The 20312-nt window shown below is 51.4% G+C and overlaps 1 protein-coding gene across 2 annotated transcripts in view; it reads right to left on the bottom strand.

Moving 5' to 3' along the window:
• ULK4 (unc-51 like kinase 4) overlaps positions 1-20312 on the bottom strand; it is a 1725799-nt gene that overhangs the window by 97322 nt on the left and 1608165 nt on the right. The gene's annotated exons all lie outside the window — the stretch shown is intronic.

Here is a 20312-nt window from a genome sequence, read left to right as displayed (position 1 = left end):
GCACCGAAGACACAACACGCACAATAAACACCATCCACTCCGGATCCCCTACGGACCCCTGCCCACACCACATCTTCAACACGGCCGACCACATCATCGCACCCCACCTCCGCGACATCATCAACGCCTCCTTCAACACCGCCACCTTCCCGGAGTGCTGGAAACACGCCGAGATCAGTGCCCTGCTGAAGAAACCAACTGCAGACCCCTCCGACCTCAAGAACTACCGCCCCATCTCGCTCCTCCCGTTTCCTGCCAAAGTCATCGAGAAGACCGTCAACAGACAGCTAGCCGCCTTCCTCAAGACCAACGGCTCCCTCGACCACTCGCAATCCGGCTTCCGAGCCAACCACAGCACGGAGACCGCCCTCATCGCAGCCACAGACGACATCAGATCCCTAATGGACAATGGGGAAACTGCGGCCCTCATCCTCCTGGACCTCTCCGCAGCGTTCAACACTGTCTGCCACCGCACCCTGGTACAGCGCCTGAACAACACCGGCATCCAGGAGAAGGCCCTGGAGTGGATCACCTCATTCCTCGCCGGAAGAACCCAGAGAGTCCGCCTCCCCCCATTCCGGTCAGCGGCCACCGAAGTCATCTGCGGCGTTCTACAAGGGTCATCGCTCAGCCCCACCCTCTTCAACGTCTACATGAGCCCCCTCGCAACCATCGCACGTCAACACAACCTCAAGATCATCACCTACGCCGACGACACCCAGCTGATCCTCTCCCTCACCAGCGACCCAGACGCCGCCAGAGCCAGCCTACACGAAGGGACGAAAGACGTCGCCGAATGGATGAAGAACAGCCGCTTGAAACTGAACTCAGACAAGACGGAGGTCCTCATCCTGGGATCATCACCCTCCGCCTGGGACGACTCCTGGTGGCCCCCCGCCCTGGGAGCCACCCCCAAGCCAACAGACCACGCACGCAACCTAGGCTTCATCCTGGACTCCTCCCTCTCGATGACCAGACAAGTCAACGCCGTCTCGTCTTCATGCTTCAACACCCTGCGCATGCTTCGAAAGATCTTCCGGTGGATCCCCACTGAGACCAGGAAGACGGTCACCCAGGCCCTCGTCACCAGTCGGCTGGACTACGGGAACGCCCTCTACGCCGGCACCGCCGCCAAACTCCAGAAGAAACTCCAACGGATCCAGAACGCCTCAGCACGACTCATCCTGGACATCCCACGACACAGCCACATCTCCGGACACCTGAGAGACCTGCACTGGCTCCCCGTCAACAAAAGAATCACGTTCCGACTCCTCACCCACTCACACAAGGCCCTCCACGACCTGGGCCCCAAGTTCCTCAACAGCCGCCTGACCTTCCACAAGCCCACCCGCCAGCTCCGCTCCGCCAGCCACGCTCTTGCCACCGTCCCCCGCATCCGCAGAGCCACCGCCGGAGGAAGATCCTTCTCCTACCTGGCAGCCAAGACATGGAACTCCCTCCCCATCCACCTCCGGACAACGCAAGACCATCTCGCCTTCAGGAAGCAACTCAAGACCTGGCTGTTCAAGCAGTAGCGTTCCCCCCCCCCCCCCCCCCCCAGCGCCTTGAGACCCTCCGGGTGAGCAGTGCGCTATACAAATGCCTATGATTGATTGATTGATTGAGTGTTCAGTGATGTTGTGGTGGTGCTGAGTGATTTTGTGGTGGTGCTGAGTGATGTTGTGGTGGTGCTGAGTGATGCTGTGGTAGTGCTGAGGGGTGCTGAGTGATGCTGTGTTGTCCGTGAGTGATGCTGTGTTGGCGGTGAGTGATGCTGTGTTGGCCGTGAGTGATGCTGTGGTGTTTCTGAGTGATGCTGTAGTGTTGCTGAGTGATGCTGTGGTGTTGCTGAGTGATGTTGTGGTGTTGCTGAGTGATGCTGTGGTGTTGCTGAGTGATGCTGTGGTGTTTCTGAGTGATGCTGTGGTGTTGCTGAGTGATGCTGTGGTGTTGCTGAGTGATGCTGTGGTGTTGCTGAGTGATGCTGTGGTGTTGCTGAGTGATGATGTGGTGGCGCTGAGTCACTGAGAGAGAGTCAGTCAGTGAGAGAGAGTGTGAGAGGGAGTCTGAGTGGGAGTGAGAGAGTGTCTGTGAGGGAGTGAGAGAGTGTCTGTGTGAGAGTGTCTGTTAGAGTGTCTGTGAGAGTGTCTGTGAGAGAGTGTAGTGTCTGTGAGAGTGTCTGTGAGAGAGTGTCTGTGAGAGTCTATGAGAGAGTGTATGAGAGTGTGAGAGAGAGTCTGTGAGAGAGTCTGTGAGAGAGAGTTTGAGAGTCTGTGGGAGAGTGCCTGTTAAGAGTCTCTGTGAGAGAGTGTCTGTGAGAGTCTGTGCGAGAGTGTCTGTGCGAGAGTGTCTGTGAGTGTCTGTGAGAGAGTGTCTGAGAGTCTGGGCAAGAGTGTCTGTGAGAGAGTGTCTGTGAGCGAGAGTGTCAGTGAGCGAGAGTGTCAGTGAGCGAGAGTGTCAGTGAGCGAGAGTGTCAGTGAGCGAGAGTGTCAGTGAGCGAGAGTGTCAGTGAGAGAGTGTGAGTGTCTGAGTGTCTGTGAGTGTCTTTGTGTCTTTGAGAGAGTGTGAGAGAGTGTCTGTGAGATAGTGTCTCTGGGAGTCTGTGAGAGTGTCTGAGAGAGTGTCTGGGAGAGTGTCTGTGATAGCGAGTGTCTGTGAGAGAGTGTGAGAGAGTGTGAAAGAGTGTGAAAGAGTGTGAAAGAGTGTGAAAGAGTCTGAAAGAGTCTGAAAGAGTGTGCGAGAGAGTCTGCGAGAGAGTCTGCGAGAGTGCGCGAGAGAGTCTGCGAGAGTGTCTGCGAGAGTGTCTGCGAGAGTGTCTGTGAGAGTGTCTGTGAGAGTGTCTGTGAGAGTGTCTGTGAAAGAGTGTCTTTAAGAGTCTGTGAGAGAATGTCTGTGAGAGTGTCTGTGATAGAGTGTCTGTGAGAGTCTGTGAGAGAGTGTCTGTGAGAGAGTGTCTGAGAGTGTGTGAGAGTGCGAGAGTCTGTGAGAGAGTGTCTGTGAGAGACTGTGAGAGAGTGACTGAGTCTGAGAGTGTCTGTGAGATTCTGTGTGAGAGTGTCTATGAGAGAGTGTCTGTGAGAGTGTCTGTGAGAGAGTCAGAGTCTGTGAGAGAGAGTCTGTGAGAGAGAGTCTGTGAGTGTTTGTCTGTGAGAGAGTGTCTGTGAGAGAGTGTCTGTGAGAGAGTGTCTGTGAGAGAGTGTCGGTGCGAGAGTGTCGGTGCGAGAGTGTCGGTGCGAGAGTGTCGGTGTGAGGGAGTCTGTGCGAGGGAGTCTGTGAGTGAGTGTCTGGAGTGAGTGTCTGGAGTGAGTGTCTGTAAGAGAGTGTCTGTAAGAGAGTGTCTGTGAGAGTGTGCCTAAGAGAGTGTCTATGAGAGTGTCTATGAGAGTGTCTATGAGAGTGTCTGTGAGAGAGTGTCTGTGAGAGTGTGTCTGTGAGAGTGTGTCTGTGAGAGTGTGTCTGTGAGAGTGTGTCTGAGAGAGTGTGTCTGAGAGAGTGTGTCAGAGAGTGTTTGTGAGAGAGAGTCTGTGAGAGAGAGTCTGTGAGAGAGTGTGAGAGAGTCTGTGAGAGAGTCTGTGAGAGAGAGTCTGTGAGAGAGTGTCTGTGAGAGTGTCTGTATAGGTCTGAGATAGTGTCTCAGTCTGCGAGACGGTCTGTGAGAGAGTGTCTGTGATAGAGTGTCTGTGTGAGTCTGTGAGAGAGTGTGAGTCTGTGAGAGAGTGTCTGTGAGTCTGTGTCTGTGAGAGAGTTTCTGTGAGAGTGTCTGTGAGAGAGTGTCTATGAGAGAGTGTCTATGAGAGAGTGTCTATGAGAGTGTCTGAGAGAGTGTGTGAAAGAGAGTCTGTGCAAGAGAGTCTGAGTCTGAGAGTGAGAGTGTCTGTGAGAGAGTCTGTGAGAGAGTGTCTGTGAGTGTCTGTGAGAGAGTCTGTGAGAGAGTGTCTATGAGAGAGTCTGTGAGAGAGTCTGTGTGAGAGAGTGTCAGTGAAAGAGTGTCTGTGAGAGAGTGTCTGTGAGAGAGTGTCTGTGAGAGAGTGTCTTTAAGAGTCTGTGAGAGTGTCTGTGAGAGTCTGTGAGAGAGTGTCTGTGAGTCTGAGAGAGTGTGAGAGAGTGTCTGTGAGAGAGTGTGAGAGAGTGTCTGTGAGAGTCTGAGAGAGAGTTTCTGTGAGAGAGTGTCTGTGAGAGTGTGTGAGAGTGCGAGAGTCTGTGAGAGAGTGTCTGTGAGAGTCTGTGAGAGAGTGTCTATGAGAGAGTGTCTATGAGAGAGTGTCTGTGAGAGTCTCTGTGAGAGAATCAGAGTCTGTGAGAGAGAGAGTCTGTGAGTGTTTGGCTGTGAGAGAGTGTCTGTGCGAGAGTGTCTATGCGAGTGTCGGTGCAAGAGTGTCGGTGCGAGAGTGTCGGTGCGAGAGTGTCGGTGCGAGAGTGTCGGTGCTAGAGTGTCGGTGCTAGAGTGTCGGTGCTAGAGTGTCGGTGCTAGAGTGTCGGTGCGAGAGTGTCGGTGCGAGAGTGTCGGTGCGAGAGTGTCGGTGCAAGAGAGTCTGTGCGAGAGTCTGTGAGAGTGTCTGTGAGACTGTCTGTGAGAGAGTGTCTAAGAGAGTGTCTATAAGAGTGTCTATGAGTGTCTATGAGAGAGTGTCTGTGAGAGTGTCTGAGAGAGTGTGTCTGAGAGAGTGTGTCAGGTGCCCCACAATGCTTACCTCTGCCTGTGGAGCAAGTCCGCAGAGACGACAGGAGCGCCCGCCCCTGTACCCACCTGACCCGTGTGGACCGTAAGAACCCAGCAGGGATGAGATGGATGCAGGGAAGGGAGCCAGAACGAAAGCAGGGGGTTGAGGTGAAGGGTGTCTCGGAGCCAACTGGAAGACAAAGAGACCCAGATCAGTGAAGGACCCAAACTCCAGCGTGATGCAAGATACGCCAAACACACACAGAAAAGCCCTGTTCCCAACCTGGAAACTCACCAGTGGCTGCAAACCATTGAACCCTGAATACAGCTTCAAGGAAGGTTCAGCTGAGACGAGGTGGCAGCGTTAGGCTCTCAAAGAACTCAAAGAATAGCGCACCTGCGCGTATGTTTCACGAGTCTGGTCCTAACAAAATACTGGCATCCCTGGAAAGCAAATGTTGGAAAACCAAGGAGAACGAACAAGATCAAAATAACCCTAAGCGCTCCTGCGCGGATCTAACAAAATCATCATAAAGCGCTTCAGCGCGGACAAAATGCAAAATGAACCATAAAGCGCTCCTGCGTGGTCAAAATCAACAAACTCTAAGCGCTCCTGCGCGGATCTAACAAAATCATCATAAAGCGCTTCAGCGCGGACAAAATGCAAAATGAACCATAAAGCGCTCCTGCGCGGTCAAAATCAACAAACTCTAAGCGCTCCTGCGCGGATCTAACAAAATCATCATAAAGCGCTTCAGCGCGGATATTACTCCTGACCACCCATAACGCAGCCGCGTTACGGTGACTCCACAGGAATTAGAACGAATGTACCTTAACTGTTTCCCAGAGAGACTACGAAGACCAACAGCGGGGCTCCAGTCCGGAAGGCACAGCCCGCTTCTGAAGTCTTCCGTTACAGCAGGAACAGCGTCTTGTGTCGTTCAGCACATCTAGCGAAATCCGAAGCACGGAGCCGGCGGGAAACGCGGTGTTTAAGCGTTTCCCCCGGAAGTGCTTCCGTGAACCGCTACGCCTGTCCAAAGACTAGACCGTGACTCATCTTCCAGCCGGAAGTGAGTCTCTCGGCCGTTTCTGTGTGTGTTAGCGGGGAAGCGGGGAAAACGGCAGGCGCCGTGAACATGACAGTACCCCCCCCAAAACAGGTCCCCCCCCAACCCCGCCAGAACCTCAAATGGGGGATGCAGGACGAGGACTGAGCGGATGGCTCAGATGAAAGGCACGAACCAGAATGGGAGCATGGCGAACATGGGACAACGGCTCCCAAGAACGCTCGTCCGGCCCGTACCCCTTCCAGTCAACCAGGTAGAAGAGTTTACCGTTAGTACGACGAGAACCCAAGATGGCCTTGACCACATACTCGACATGGTCCTCCACCACCACCGGAGAAGGAGGAGAGGGAAGAGAGTCACTAGAACGGACCGGTTGCAGAAGCGAGACATGGAAGACCGGGTGAATCTTCATGTGTGGAGGGAGCTAGAGTTTCACAGCCACGGGGTTAACCACCCGCTCGACATCAAACGGGCCCACAAAACGGGGCAACAGTTTCTTGGGACCGTGCACATTGAGGTGCCGAATGGACAGCCACACCCGATCACCCACGCCGTACTTGGGCTCCTTCTGTCTGTGTGCATCGGCCTGTGCTTTGTAGGTGTCCTTAGCTTTGGCCAACTCAAAACGGGCTTGTTGCCAGATGCGGCGCAAGGACTCGTGATATGACCGGACTGTGGGTAACCTGCTGTCCCGGGGACCTTCCCATGCGGAGGTGCGAGGATGACGGCCATGAAGACAAAAGAAGGGAGATATTCCGATGGCCGAATGTTTACTGTTGTTATAGGCGTATTCCGCCATCCATAACACCTCGGACCATTCCTTTTCAACCATAAGCAGTAAACAACGGAGGAACTGCTCCATGGTGTGGTTGGTTCTTTCGGCCTGACCGTCGGTCTGAGGGTGGTACGCCGAGGACAGGCGTACGTCCATTTCGAGGATCCTGCATACTTCCTTCCAGAAGCGGGAGATGAATTGCGATCCCCGGTCCGTGATCACCACCGATGGAATTCCATGGAGGCGAACCACCTCGTGTACAAAGATCAAAGCCAGTTCCGCAGCCGTGGGTAGTTTCACCAAAGGCACGAAATGAGCCATCTTGGAGAGGTGATCCACTATGGTGAGAATCGTGGTGTGCCCCGTCTTGGTGAGAGGGAGTTCCACCACGAAGTCCATGGAAATGGTGTGCCACGGATACGGTGGCACCGGGATGGGACGTAGAAGACCCATAGGAGGCTCTGATTTGTTCTTACCTAAGAGACAGATGGTGCAGCTAGCCACATGGTTCTTGGTATCCGAGACCAGCGATGGCCACCAAAAATGTCTTTGTACGAGCTCAAGCGTTTTGTGGTACCCCGGATGGCCGGATAGAACATGATCATGGCACAGGCAGACTGCCTTTTGCTGACTGGTCAACCCAGGTAGGTACAATTGTTGTCCATGGAACAGCAACCCATCTACGCACGTTACCCCTCCTTGTCCGTCCGCCAGAACCTCCAGGTCGGACTGCTTCGTGTCCCTTTGTACCTGAAGCATGAAGTCTGAGGATGCTACAACTCCCTGGAAGCGTGTCTCAGCGATGATGGGGACAGGCTCAGTGTTTTCTGCCTCCTCGTCGGATTCTCCTAGCCGTGATAGGGCATCGGCCTTGGCGTTGTCCTTCCCAGGCCGAAACGTGATCACGAAATTGTATTCATTAAAGAATAGAGTCCATCTAAGCTGTCGGGCGGTAAGGGCACGGGCTGACCTCAGGAATTGGAGATTCCTGTGGTCCGTGTAGATGGTAACCGTGTGCTTAGCGTCTTTCAGGAAGTGGCGCCATTCCTCGAATGCGGTCTTGATAGCGAGGAGTTCTCTGTCAGACACGGTGTAGTTGCGTTCCGCTGGTTGCAGTTTCTTGGAGTAGAAGGCCACCGGATGCAGCTGTCCTGTGCTAGTACTCCTTTGAGATAACACCCCTCCAATGGCATGTTCTGATGCGTCTGCCTCTACAATGAAGGGCTGCTCTGTGTCCGGGTGCACCGGGGCTATGGTAAAACGCCTCTTCAGTTCCTGAAAAGCATTGTCTGCTGTCTGATTCCACTCAAACCGTACTCCTTTGCGCAACAAGCGGGTGATAGGAGCTACCATCTCGGAGAATCCGGTGATGAATCTACGGTAGTAGTTGGCAAACCCCAGGAACCGTTGGACCCCTTTTACGGACTCCGGAGGAGGCCAGGACAGAATGGCGTCCACCTTCTTGCTGTCCATTTGTATGCCTGCTGGAGTGATGATGTGACCCAGAAACTCCACCGAGGTAACGTGAAAAACGCTCTTTTCCAGTTTCACGTACAAGCGATGTTTACTCAGCTGTCGTAGGATGGAACGCACATGCTGCACGTGTTCGGTGATGGATTGCGAATATATCAAGATGTCGTCTATGTAGACGATACAGAAGACGTCTAGGTAGTCCCGTAACACCTCGTCTATAAAGAACTGAAACGCCGCGGGGGCGTTACAGAGTCCGAAAGGCATGACCTGGTATTCGAACAGACCGAATTTCGTCCGAAAGGCGGTCTTCCATTCGTCACCCTTTCGGACTCTGACTAGATGGTAAGCCCCACGGAGGTCGAGCTTGGTGTACACGGAGGCGTTCTTTACCTGATCCAGAAGGTTGGTGATTAACGGCAGGGGGTAACGGTTTTTTACGGTGATGGCGTTCATAGCTCGAAAGTCTATGCAGGTCCTCAGATCACCTTCCTTCTTAGATACGAAGAAAAGAGGAGAGGAAACCGGAGACCTGGAATGACGTATAAAGCCGTTGTCCAGATACTCATCCAAATAGGAGCGAAGGTGGATGTTCTCCTTTTCCGTGAGCGAATAAATTCTGCTACAAGGCAAGGTAGAGCCTGGAACGAGGTCTATACGGCAGTCGAACGACCGATGCGGTGGCAAGGTGTTAGCCCCCTTCTTGTCGAACACCTCGGCTAGGTCCTGGTATTCCTCTGGTATGGCTGGTGTAGTTACCTGGGAGACTATCCCCATTCCTCGGAGAGGAAGCGATCGTGCTTGTATGGCGCGATTCCCCAGGAGATCGTCCTTCGCATAACAGGTTTCACTACAGTATTCCGAATTCAGGTGTACTATTCTTGACACCCAGTCGATGTGGGGATTGTGTTTCACCAACCATGGTAATCCCAAAATCACCTTGAATTGAGGGGCATCGATAACGTCAAAGCTAATGGATTCGGCGTGGTGATTAGCAAAGGACATTGTCAGGCTCTCTGTTTGATGCCGGATAGGACCGGAGGTGAGATCCGTACCATCAACAGCCTTGACGGTTTCAGGTTGGTCTTTTGGCACTGTAGCAATGCCCAGGGCACAGGAAAAAGCAGTATCGATAAAACTGCCTGTAGCACCGGAGTCTAACATAGCCGTCACCTGCCAGGTCCTGCCTGCCTGGTTCCGTAAGGACACTTCCATTCCTACGTGGTGACTGCCGTCAAATACCGCAGGGATCGCCAAGGTGCAAGTCGAAGAACCCAGAGGACGGATCCCCTTGTCTACTGGGTGTTTTCGTTTCCCGCCTTGTCCGTCTTGGTGATGGGCAATGCGAAAGGTCTTCTGCCCCGGGGTTTCGTTGGCTTCACCGGACATTCTCTGACGAAGTGGCCGCTTTTCCCGCAGTACAGGCATTGATTCTGCCTCCTTCGCCTTTCCCTTTCTTGACTTGTTAAGGGCCCTCTTATGCCCCCGATCTGCATTGGTTCGGTTGTCTCGCCTTGGGAAGCGGAAGCAGGGTCCTCTCTGACTTTTTCTATACTTTGGTCCCCAAAGGATAAGAAACGGTTATCACTGCATTTCCCTTTCTCGGTCCTTCGTTCCTGTAATCGGAAATTCATTTTCACCACTAGATCTATGAAAGGACCTATCTCATCCGGTGGGTTGGGTAATTGCGCAATGAGATCCTTCAGATCATCGCGCAATCCTCGATAGAACACAGATACCTTTTTGTCTTCAGGCCAATGGGATTCGATAACAAGCCTGCTGAACGTGGTGATATAGTGAAGGAGGTCCTGGCTGCCTTGCTTGAGGTTGAGCAGCTCGTTGTCCGCCGCTTGCACAAAGGTGTGACGAGCGAACATACGCCGCATGGACTCCTGAAAGGTGGGCAAGTGGTGTAGCATGGGATCGTCGTTTTCTACCAACGCAATAGACCACTGGGCGGCGTCTCCGCCCATGTATGACAGGATGTAAGCCACCTTGGCTGCGTCGTCGGGAAAAGCCGTGTTTCTGGCCATGAAATGCAGGTGGCATTGGTGAATGAAAATACCATACTTGGTACTGTCCCCATAGAAGCGTTCAGGTGGTGCCAACTGGACTGAACGAGGGGCGATGACTTGGATGGCTGTATTCGGAGTGGTGGCAGCGGAGGACCCCCCAAAGGTAAAAATAGGTTGTCTCAAAAGACCCTCCTGACTGACCCTGGGGCTCGGGTTGGTTCCCCAAGGACTGGTGACCCCAGCTGACATCTGGCCCTGTAGGGCGGTTATGTCATGGCGCAGACTGTGGTTCTCTTCCTGCATGGCAGCCAGCATGACTGCGATATCTTGTAAGGTAACCTCCGGGTCGCCCATGTCGTCTAGGTGGACTGATAAACGTGGGCTTCGGATTCTGTCAGGTGCCCCACAATGCTTACCTCTGCCTGTGGAGCAAGTCCGCAGAGACGACAGGAGCGCCCGCCCCTGTACCCACCTGACCCGTGTGGACCGTAAGAACCCAGCAGGGATGAGATGGACGCAGGGAAGGGAGCCAGAACGAAAGCAGGGGGTTGAGGTGAAGGGTGTCTCGGAGCCAACTGGAAGACAAAGAGACCCAGATCAGTGAAGGACCCAAACTCCAGCGTGATGCAAGATACGCCAAACACACACAGAAAAGCCCTGTTCCCAACCTGGAAACTCACCAGTGGCTGCAAACCATTGAACCCTGAATACAGCTTCAAGGAAGGTTCAGCTGAGACGAGGTGGCAGCGTTAGGCTCTCAAAGAACTCAAAGAATAGCGCACCTGCGCGTATGTTTCACGAGTCTGGTCCTAACAAAATACTGGCATCCCTGGAAAGCAAATGTTGGAAAACCAAGGAGAACGAACAAGATCAAAATAACCCTAAGCGCTCCTGCGCGGATCTAACAAAATCATCATAAAGCGCTTCAGCGCGGATATTACTCCTGACCACCCATAACGCAGCCGCGTTACGGTGACTCCACAGGAATTAGAACGAATGTACCTTAACTGTTTCCCAGAGAGACTACGAAGACCAACAGCGGGGCTCCAGTCCGGAAGGCACAGCCCGCTTCTGAAGTCTTCCGTTACAGCAGGAACAGCGTCTTGTGTCGTTCAGCACATCTAGCGAAATCCGAAGCACGGAGCCGGCGGGAAACGCGGTGTTTAAGCGTTTCCCCCGGAAGTGCTTCCATGAACCGCTACGCCTGTCCAAAGACTAGACCGTGACTCATCTTCCAGCCGGAAGTGAGTCTCTCGGCCGTTTCTGTGTGTGTTAGCGGGGAAGCGGGGAAAACGGCAGGCGCCGTGAACATGACAGAGTGTCCGTGAGAGAGTGTCTGTGAGAGAGTGTCTGTGAGAGAGTGCTTGTAAGAGTCTGAGATAGTGTCTCATTCTGCGAGAGAGTCTGTGAGAGAGTGTCTGTGATAGAGTGCCTGTGATAAGAGTGTCTGTGAGAGTCTGTGAGAGAGTGTGTCTGTGAGAGAGTGTCTGTGAGTCTGTGAGAGAGTGTGAGAGAGTGTCTGAGAGAGTTTCTGTGAGAGTGTGAGAGAGTGTCTGTGAGAGAGTGTCTATGAGAGAGTGTCTATGAGAGAGTGTCTATGAGAGAGTGTCTATGAGAGTCTGTGAGAGTGTGTGAAAGAGAGTATGTGCGAGAGAGTCTGAGAGTGTCTGTGAGAGAGTGTCTGTGAGAGTCTGAGAGAGTGTCTGTGAGAGAGTCTGTGAGAGAGTGTCTATGAGAGAGTATGTGAGTCTGTGAGAGTCTGTGAGAGTGTCAGTGAGAGAGTGTCAGTGAGAGAGTGTGTGAGTGTGAGAGAGTGTCTGTGAGAGAGTTTCTGTGAGAGTGTGTGAGAGTGTGAGACAGTGTCCATGAGAGTCTGTGCGAGAGTGTCTGTGAGAGAGTGTGAGAGTGTCTGTGAGAGATTGTCTGTGAGAGAGTGTCTGTGAGAGAGTGCCTGTGAGAGAGAGTCTGTGAGAGGGTGTGTGAGAGAATGTCTGAGAGAGTGTCTGTGAGAGTGTCTGTGAGAGAGTGTCGGTGAGGGAGTGTCGGTGAGGGAGTGTCGGTGAGGGAGTGTCTGTGAGAGAGAGTAATTTGCGAGGAGAGCAGCCCGGATTGATTACAGGTGTTCTGGTTTCATGTTGTGCAGTTCAGCTACTAGATTGGTTATTTTGTCTCTCCCATTTTACATCAACGGTTAATGCTCTGTCTTCAGTTCTTGGTGCATGACCTTACAGCATGGGTTGAAGGCAAAAGCCTCATGAAAGCTTGGCTTGTTTTGTGCTCGAGGGTCAAGAAGACCTCGAGCTGATCCAGATCCAGTCATCTAGCTCAAGCATGGCTTGAGAAGCATGGCTTTAGGTTTCATTGGCTCGCCCACCTCTAGACATCACTCATCATTTGACCCCTGATGACATCACAGGGTTGACCTCTTCTCTCACCTTAAGCCACTCAGCAACCTCCTATTTGTTGAGAGATGACAGTGTAAGGCATAGCAGCTATTATGTTATTTTCTTAGCTTTATGCCTTCACAGCTTCTGAGACCAGCAGTAGCATGGCAGTGCCAGGAGAAAGCAAGGAGTAGCACCTGGGATCCGGGCTTCCTTACCCCCAAATGGCATCCAAGGAATATTTTTTAACAGTGGCTGGATCCATCCCAAGCACAGAAGTTGGAAACTGTTCATGAGTGAGGGCACAAAGTGTTCTGGCTGAGGTGTGGGCAACAGGAGTAAGGCCCTGGCTGGAGGCACAGTGTCATCCGTTGAGATTTAGTTACTGTATTTTATCGATTGTATGGGCATCTCAGTAAGAATCACTCTACAAAGGGTAAACAGGTGGTAAAGATTAAAATACACACTGTAAATGTGTCTATACTAGCCAAGATGGAGAATGGGAGGCAGACAGGAGGTCCTAGGTGATATGCAGAACACAGAGATGCTGATTCACTGGATCCAAATGGTCACTGGGTGCATCACAGGGTTGAGAATTCAAGGAAATCCTACAATATAAAGCGCCTTCTTGAATGTAGAGTGAGGGGAGATTATAGCTCCTGTTGGATGAAAGCGGTCCACAACAATGGTCATGAAACAGGAAGCTGTAGTGAGAGGGCTGGGGTGATAATGCGGGGCTCCGGGCTTTACATGAGCTATGTGCCATCTATTTTTACTTCATGAATAAAAGGAGGACAACATCTCCATCAACATAAAATTAGGGAGCAAATATATTCCCACTCCCAACAAAAGAAAGAGAAAACCCACAATTACGAGTGATGGGGCGGGATCAGAATGGAGGTGCAGTCATGAGGAGTGGAATCGGACAATCAACGTATACATTTATGTTTTTTTTTTTTAATGTGACCTGCACTAGTTTCTCCTTGAGGGAGGGAAGGAATGCCTTCAGTGCCAGGCGGAACACCCAGAGCTCCAACAGGTTGATATGGAGTTCGGACCATGCCGGAGACCAGACTCCTTTGATCTACGTCTCTCCCAGATAGCCACCCCATCCCAGGAGCGATGCATTGGTCACCATTGTTAGTTGGGGAAGGTAGAGAGATCTGCCTCTGACCCAATCGTGGTCTGTTAGCCACCACTTCAGTTGTTGTGCAGTTCCCACCGAGATCTGGACGTAGCCGGAAAGATTCACCTGATGCTGCGCCCACTGGAACTTTAGGTCCCACTGCAGAGCCCGCATATGCCACCTGGCATGATCCACCAGTAGGATGCAGGAGGCCATGAAGCCCAGCTGCCTTAGGATCTTTCTCACCGAAATCCGGGATAGAGGATGAAACATCGGTATCATGGCCCGAATATCCCAGACTCGCTGCTCATGAGGATAGGCCCAAAACTGCACTGTGTCCAGAACGATGAAAGGGAGCATCTGAGAGGGAGTCAGGTGTGACTTCGGCACATTTATATTGAACCCCAGCGAGTGCAGAAGGTCTGCCGTAGTCTGGAGGTGGGAGACGACAGCTTTGGGCGAGCCCGTCTTCAACAGCTAGTCGTCAAGGAAAACAACCTTTACATCACGGTCATTACACCTTGATGCCATTACAACGTGGTCGTTACAACGACCGCGTTGTTACCACGCGATGCCATTACTACGCAAGTCATAACATCGACTTGCAGTAGATGGCATGCTAACATAAGGAATAGTATGGTTTACTATTCCAACACCTTTCCTACTGTTGCGTAGGCTGGAGTTGGAATAGTAAATTATACATTTCTAATGTTTGCGCGCCATCTACTGAAAGTCGATGTAATGACTTGCGTAGTAATGGCATTGCGTGGTAACAATGCGGTCATTGTGACAGCTGCGTAGTGAAGGTACGCGATGTAATGACTCGTGTAGTAACGAGCCATATTGTCGTCGAGATAGGAGAAGACTGGAACCCCTGATCTGCGCAGATGAGCTGCGACCACCGCCATCACTTTTGTGAACACTCGAGGGGCACTGGTAAAGCCAAAGGGGAGCACGGTGGACTGAAAATGCTTGTGGCCTACAGTGAACCATAGTTAGCGTCTGTGAGCTGACAGGATGGGAATATGGAAATAGGCGTTGTGCAAGTCCAACGCCACCATCCACTCTCCAGGGTCAAGGGCAGACAGGACCTGAGCGAACGTGAGCATTTTGAACTTCTCCTTCCGGAGGTAGCGGTTGAGGGCCCTGCGGTCAAGAATAGGACGCAGGCCTTTGTCCTTCTTGGGCACCAGAAAGTAGCAGGATTAGCAACCATGACCTACTTCTTGTGCGGGGACCCTTTGTATAGTTCTATAGGCCAAGAGAGCTGAGATTTCCTGGCGGAGAAGCGCCAAATGATCATCCGACAAGCGATCGAAAGACGGTGGCATTGAGGGAGGGGCAGTCTCGAAGGGGAGGGAGTAGCCCCTTCAGACTATTTGCAAAACCCACCTGTCTGACGTGATGGATTGCCGGTGGGGGAGGTGATGACGAATCCTGCCACCCACTAGCCGTTGATGGCCCTGAAGGGTCGGACTAGGAGGATTTGGAGGCTGCTGCAGGGGGGAGGGGGAAGGGTGACTGGCCCGCTGGCTCCCAGATTTGCGAGGTCGCTGGATCCCATGTCCACAACCACGCTGAGGCTGGGCAGCTTGCGTGGACCGGTTGCTAGACTGGGCCAGACGTGGTGGGGTACCCCTTCCGTAGCCACGAAAGGGGCGAAAAGCAGACTGAGGTGGACGGGAAGACGCAGCAAGGCCCAAGGATCTGGTCATAGCCTGAAAATCCTTTAAGGTGGTCCAGCTCCGAATCTGTTTTGTCGCTAAAAAGACAACGGCCATCGAAAGGTATGTCTAGCAAATTTGACTGGACAACCCCCCGAAAAGCCAGACATCCTCAACCAGGGCTACCGATGTGAAAATAATTCTGCCTAGTGAGTCGGTGGTATCCAGTCCACATCGAATTGTGAATTTAGCTGCATCTTTATAATCTGCCACTGCTTGGGAGAGAACGGCCTGGGCCTCCTCCGTGCATAGAGGCAGCACTTGCGTGACCATATCCCAGATAGTATGGGAGTATTGGCCCAAGAGGCACGCTGTATTCACGGACCGCAATGCCAAGCTGGAGGAAGAGAACATGCGCTTCCAAAGATGATTCAGCTTCTTGGATTCCCTGTCTGGGGAGCAGAAGGAATGTGCCCTTGGAAGAAGAGGCTTTGACCACCAAGCTCTCGGGGAAGGGTGTTGGGTGAAAAAATCTGGGTTGCCCAGAGCCAGGCGGTGGCGGCGGGCAATTGTCCTTTCCACAGGAGCTCCTGTGCTAGGCTTGGACAAGGTGCCCAGAAGGACGTCAGTGAGGGCTTCGTTGAAGGGCAGAAGGGGTTCAGAGGAGGTTGCCGCAGGCTCAAGCACCTCAGACAGGAGATTAGTCCTGACTGCCACTGAAGGGAGCTCTAGGCCCAAGGCCTCGGTTGCCCTTCGCACCACCAGAGCGTAGGAAGCCCCCTCCTCCGTAGCCACGGTAGCTGGAGAAAGCATGCCAAGGTCGGGAGAAGTGTCCAAACCACTGGCGTCACCCAGGTCCTCTCTCCAATCCGCTCTTCAAGCTGGTCTGCCAAAGGGTCCTGCGAACCCTCCCAATCCTTATCACTACCTTCTGGGCAATAGGGAACACCAGGGATGAACAAGGGAACAAAAGTACCCTCCGGCGTTGGATTTGACGTTGACCGACATCAGTCCGGCTCTATTTCGGGGGAGAAGATGGGGACGGTGGCATCACCGGGATTGGCACTGGGGAAGGTTGGATAAGGTCGACTGGCGTTGATCTGGATCCAAACCTGGATCTGCAGGGGCCCTCCGGGTCCTGAGCAGCCGGCATCGAAGGCCCAGGACCCCCGACTGGATCTGTGGGGCCTGAAGGCCCACCGGTGGGGTTGGGCTGCCCAAAGATACGGTGATGGGCTTCATAAATTGTACGAAGTTGGGCATGGGATGCCCGGGCTCCTGAAAACGGGGAGCGTCACAGAGTCATCCATGACACCAGACACACAGCCTTAGAGCGACGACGGTCCCGCGTCGCGTCAGCCGAAACGACGGGGAGAAGGCGAAGAGCGCCGGTGCTTCTTCACCGTCTTCTTGTGGTTAGACTTACCAGAGGACTTCGAAGACTTTGAGTGGGACGAGGTGTGGGGGCTCTATGAGCAGTCTCGAGACCTTACTCTTGAGTGAGACCAGGAGAGACGTGGAGCCAACCGCCGGGCCTCCAAGAACTTTCGGAACCGCTCCCGCAAAGACTTTGGATTCATGGCCCGGCAGTTGGTGTACGATTTCAGGTCGTGGTTGCGCTCCAGACACCAGAGGCACACAAGGTACTGGTGCGTCACAGATATCAGCCTTTGACAGGCCTCGCATGGTTTGAAGCCGGTCTGATGGTGGAACAGCCCTCGCACACCGGGAGTCGAAGACTCAAAAAGAAGTTGACAAAATGTTGAAAAAAGTTTAGTCAAAAAGTGACTAAAGGGGTCACTCTCTCTAGATCTGCGCCAGGCAAGTGCGGAAAAAGAAAGAACTGACGTCAGTGCGTAGGGGCGGCGTCTAAGTAGGCACTGCAGCATCATCCCGGCAACCACGATGCCGATGACGGATGCAAAGTCGACCAACGACATGCAGGAGTACTGCTAAGAAAAAAATTCTCCGGATCCAGTCTGAAGCCTGGGGGTAATTCTAAGGTAAGGAATCTATAACTAACTGTCTCTTTCAGATCCATAGCTTATTACTTGAGCATTTGGAGAGTGACAATGTGCTTGCCTTAGTTCCTGGCATGGATATTTAGGGCTCCAGCCTGCTGCTAGCCAGCAGAAGACATGAACAAAAGGAGAAATGATGGCCCTTTAGGTAAGGCATTTGTGTTGGGAACAGCTTGAACAGAAATTAAAAGTTTTCCCTATTCTCGGGCAGGTCAAAGCACTGATCGCAAACCAAACAAAGTGCTGGCGCTGCTGAATGTGTCCTGGTATTGGCACTGGGACAAAGTTAGCACTTTTCACTGGTTCAGCCCCCATCGTGGTAAATAACAGCTGCTGGATCCCTGATCCAGGTGGATACCTTCATTTTCAGCAGTGATAGATAAGCATTCATGTCTCCCTGCTGTCACGTGCACTGCTCTTCTGTTTTGTTCAGATCGATGTCTCACGCTGTAAATCTACTAGTGTTAGGTCTCATGACGATGTCTTGGGCAAAAATACTTTTCTTCATGTTTGCAACATAATATGCACTACACAAACTACTCATTTTCAAGTAAAAACCTATTAACTCTGGTAGTCAGGAATAATATTTCTGTAATTCACAAAAAAGTAATTTTGTGAATATTCTATTCTATTCTGTTGGATTTGTAGAGCACGTGGCTATCCAAAGACTTACCAGCCCTTAGAACAACCAACATAACCCGCAACGTATCTGCATAAAAAATCAAAGGATGAGCTAGTTCACAAAAAGCCAGCTTTTCACAGACTTTCTTACATTTTCATAAATAACTTCTGAAAGCAGGGAGCAAAATTCTTCTACTTCAAATTCTTACTTGGAGTCCTGGCGATGATGAGATAGTGAGCAGAAGGATGGGCCAGGTTGTACAGCCACACGACCTGCAGCAAAAAGGTGTGTAGCAGGAAAGTGACTCTTTTAAGACCAGTATAAGGAGTGTTTAGAAGCCTTCCCTTCGGATCAAAAGTCCTGCTCAGGGCTGAACTGGCTGTAGCGGGCACCGGATGTTTCCCCGGTGGGCCGCCAGGGTGGGGGCCAGTTACTGGGGCCGCTTTGCAGCATAGCAGCAATATCGGACCCCTGCAACAAAATCGGCTCAAACCAGCCCTGGTAAACAGATTGAACCTCCCCGGGGGCCGGCCGAGCAGTTTGCCAGGGCCAGTTTCAGTTCCCAGTCCGGCCCTGGTCCTGCTGCCAGAAAGTAGAGCTGGGTGGAGGACATGGGAGGGCGAGCAAAGTGCTGGTGGCAAATTGAAGCGTTTTGGCAGAAAAAGGAGGAGGAAATTGTAATGCAGTCATCCAAAGTGGAGGCAACTGCCATAGATGAGTTTGAACAATAGTCATGACCATGGCATGGGATGAGTGGAATAAAAGGTAAGTTTAAATTCTGTGGCTATCGAGAGGTTGAAAGAGGCTGGAACATGTCCTTTATGTGACAGACAAGCTCAATACCAGGTTTTTCTCGAAGTGGACCGCAAACTTTCTGGCGGTGGGGAAGATATACTTAAGGTGAGGAGGAAACGATTGACCAAGTGTAGGCGAGAGGGAGAATTAGATGCTGGGAAACAAATAAATGACTTTCCTTCAGTAACCGTTATCTTATAGATTTATCTTCACACATATTTATCATCTTTACAAATATTTCTAGACAACAACACTGAAGAGCCAGATCGGCTACATCAAGGAGCTAACCGGAGCAAGTTATATCATTTAAGCCTAATTTTCTCACTCATCAGAAGAAAGGACACAATACATACAATATGAAGATTTTTTTAGAAGTAAGGCCGATCAGCAGGAAGATAGAGTATTGGTCTGGAGAAATGATTGCACAGGTAAGTAGCTTGTTCTTCTAAATTATACGTTTTCATGAATAATCTCCATATTTTGAAAGGGTCATTAGCAGCATACCCCAAATATGGAGGCTCTGGTGACAATGACAGGGAGAAAAGTAGGCAAGCACAAGACCAGCTGCACATCAGCATACCAAAACAGATCTAATTTCGGACAGTGCTCCATAAATAAATGAACAGAAGTAGAGGACACTACATGACAGAGGTCAAAAACTAAAGCCCATCTCAGGAGTGTAGAAGAGGCCACCCTGCTCCTCAAGTGAGCCCTAATCCTTCCAGGAGGTTTGTTATTGACAAGCTCCACCTTTCTTTTCGTCTCACGGATAAACCAACATATCACTACTCATCAACTCAGTACACTTTACAAATGGTAACTAAGGCATTGTGGGCCCTCATAAAGTACAGTTTAAGAAGGCCCTCTTGAATTTTTGAATAATGAGGTGGAGGGAGATGGCAAAATAATATTCTGTGAAAGATGAAGTTCCGAAGCTAACTTTTACCAAAATAAAGTCATCTCTTAGACAATCTTGCTAGACTGAAAAACAAGTGACCAGGTAAAGAGGGCAAAAAGGCAACCAAAGCTCCTTAACCATGCGAACAAAAGTAAATGCAATTGAAAAACAGTTCTCAAGATCAACTTAGAAGAACAGGAATTCTGGAGCTCCTTTAGAAAACAAAGACCCAAGGGAAGTTTCAAAGGTGCTCTGTAGCCTGATGGTCTCTGGGAAAAATAACCCTTCACCAAGCTTCTGTTCAACTACTGATTATTTAAATGATGGCAAAATGACACATCCACATGAGCGGCAAACCAGTAGGTCCAAATTACTAGAGTTATATAAGGATTAAAACTTCCTCAACCTGGAAGAGAGGATGCATTCAATCAAGAGGTACCTGGGCACCAACTCTACACCGGCCTTAATCTCTAGTATTCACAGATGCTTCCTCTCAGTCTGCAAGCCTTTAGACATAGTGCACTCATGCAGAGGTGACACACTCTTCAATTTGTCAGTGAAAGTTGATTTACTGTTTAAGGAGACACAATGGAAGACAAATGCTGAGCATTGAAAGGTCAAAATGCCAAGTATTCTATGCCCCTGATGGAGCAATCAGAATCACCAGTGAACCCTCGACTTATTGATCCCTTACGGAAAGACAAGCACTGGAGGAAATCTTAAAGGAAGCTCCCTCCAACATAAAAGCAGGGAACTCCCACCTCCTGTTCCTCCTTTTCCTGATCATCCTTCTCTCAGCTTTCATCCAGGTG

This window comes from Triturus cristatus, chromosome 10, assembly GCF_964204655.1.
Source record: "Triturus cristatus chromosome 10, aTriCri1.1, whole genome shotgun sequence".
Lineage (NCBI taxonomy): Eukaryota > Metazoa > Chordata > Amphibia > Caudata > Salamandridae > Triturus > Triturus cristatus.
This window is presented reverse-complemented; position numbering and strand designations above follow the sequence as displayed.